We start from the raw sequence: 2,542 nt of genomic DNA, 5'->3' as shown, positions 1-2,542 counted from the left end.
CCGAGCCGCCGGGCCGGGGAGGCCGTTCCGCCCCGGTGTCTGCCCCGGCACCGGCTCCAGCGCCCTCCCTCCGGGACGGCGGGCCTGGTCCTCGCAGCCGCCCGGGATGCTGCCGGTGGGCCCGCAACGCAGCCTTTCCCCAGAGGCGGCTCCTGCCGCGCCGGGGCCGGTCAGCTACCGCTCCCCGGAGCCGGGCGGTTGTGTCAGCCCTGACGGCCGCTGTGGTGGCTGCCGGCCTCGGTGGGGTGCCTGCCCGCGGCTCCTGAAGCTCAGCATCCCGGTWGAAGCGTACTGCGGCCGAGCCATATAATGCCCCCTGCCCTCCCCGGTGACAGGGTCGTAGTCCCGGAGGTGGCCGCTGGCCGGGCCGTGTCCCGCGGGAGCTCCGGCACAGGCATCCCCGCACTTCTCCCTGCCGCCAGCATCCAGGGATGGCGTTCCGGTGGCTGTCACACGGATCCAGAGCCCTTACATCCTTAAAATACCGTGGGTTTTAGTAAGCGGGTTGACAGTTGATCCTCTGTTTATTGGAACAAGCATAGGAATAGATCCTTATTTAGGAAGTCGGTGCTGAAGTCWGTGTGCCATAGCTGCTACGGATGCCTGCGATGTTCTAAGTTAGATGGAGTTTAAAACCTGTCTGTTCAGCAGCTCTCAAGTTTTAATTGCAGACTCTTTTTAAATGTTGCATTAATGAAAAGTGCAGTGTTTAGGAGTGATAAACTTGGAATGATAAACTTGAGGAGAAGAGAACAGCTCAATAAACATGGCACTGAAATATTTCAGTAAAAAACTTGGCCCAAACATTATTACATTACTAAGATTTATTGGGTCTTGCTGTCCACTAGTTAGTAATATCCAAGGAAAGAGATTATAAAATRCTAGTTTTCTAGCTTGGTTRTTTTKTGTGTGTGTTTTTTTGTTTCACTGGATAGAAACAATGGACCAAGGTGACATGTACTTTATTGTTTGTATTCTCTGAAGACCCACCAGGGAATAGGAGAAAAGAAAATAATCTTCCCATTAAGGGTAGTATTTGTGGTAGCAGCCATAAATCCAGTAAAAAATCACAAGAAGACAAAAAAACAGGTGGAGTGAGAATATGAGAGCAGAAGTTGATGATATGAGGAGCTAATGGGAGGGAGCTGTGGTTTATCACTGACATAGCTGGTAGTAGGGCGCAGCCCTAAAATTCAGCTTAATCTGGTACGGTACAATGGGCCTGAGTTTATATAGCAGTGTGGGAAATTGTGAGCTGGTGACCTGATCCRTCTGCAGTTGTGGCAGTTGGTCCCAAGGCTGGAATTGACAGGGAAGCCTCTCTGTCTCCAGTGGTGGCACTGCTGCCAGGTTTGGTGGGACAACTGGGGGCCCGTGTCCCTCCCCAGCACTGGCAGCAGTGTGCTCCTAGAMTCCAGTGTGTTCCTGGAGCTCTGAGCACTTGCCTGGTTTGTGGGCACACTTGTAAATTACTGTCATTAATCAAGTGTAGAGCTTGGAGGTAGTTGGTAAATTGAAAACTGGTTAAAAAAACTGGAGACTGATACCAAYTAAAAATGAGCTGTTTAACAAATAGAGTCTACTTGGACATCTTAATGTGCACAGATTAAATGGAAAACAGGATGGGAAAGCAGGAATCCTAACTTATGAGTTTAATGGATTTTCTTTAACAGATGAGGATCTGATAGTGTTCTTTTCTTTAATGTTAATACTAGCACTATTGTAATGACTTCAGACCTATCCTAAAGTGCATTAAACCTATTATAAACCTGATCTTGACATATTTCAGACGTATTGTTGTGTCTCAGTCTAATTGACTAAATGTGTGAGTGTGTAGAGTTTTTATATCCATATTGGAGAAGCAGAAAAACCTATAGCCCAACACGTTAAGTAAGTGCCTATCAGCARCACAAGAGAAAGCAATTTTAAGTGTTAAGTGCTTCAGAACAAGGTGGTTTCACTTTCACGCAAASCTTAATTATGTTGGTTAATGTTACAACACTTGCRTGTTGCTTCACAGTTGAAACGAGTACATTTCCCAGCACCAAGTTAATTCACTCTGTGTGACTTATKTCTGGTGTTATAAATTCAGAGTCAGGTGTTCCTGCTGGGGTTTCACAGGACGAACTGCTCACCTGTAGATAGCAGGGGATGATGTGGGGCAGGTGGGTCAGCCTGTGGAGGTTGGTCTGGATGGCTTGGCAGGGAACAGCCCATCCAAAGGCTCCACCTGGAGGTTGGCTTATCTGGGAGAGCCTTGGGAACGTGATGCAAGAGTAAATGAASTCTAGGCACTTCTCTCTTCTGATGTAAGTTGTTTGCATAACATTCTCCTCCTCTTTGGCATGTTCGCAGGCGACAGYGCCAGGCTGCTCCTTAGGGATGGAACTTGTTTGGAAATGGAAAACATGGTCTATTATTTATGTGTATTGCAGCGATGCCTTGTGGGCCTGCTGGATGCGGKACTGCATTCTGGAGATGCTGCCTGCCTACTGTAGCAGAAAGTCTTTGACCCAAAGCTTTTATAGCTTGGATCAATGGG

This window comes from Malurus melanocephalus, unplaced genomic scaffold, assembly GCF_030028575.1.
Source record: "Malurus melanocephalus ecotype Western Australia unplaced genomic scaffold, MMel_1.1 scaffold_216, whole genome shotgun sequence".
In the NCBI taxonomy this organism is placed as follows: domain Eukaryota; kingdom Metazoa; phylum Chordata; class Aves; order Passeriformes; family Maluridae; genus Malurus; species Malurus melanocephalus.
The sequence above is the reverse complement of the archived record's forward strand: the minus strand, read 5'-3'. Positions refer to the sequence as shown.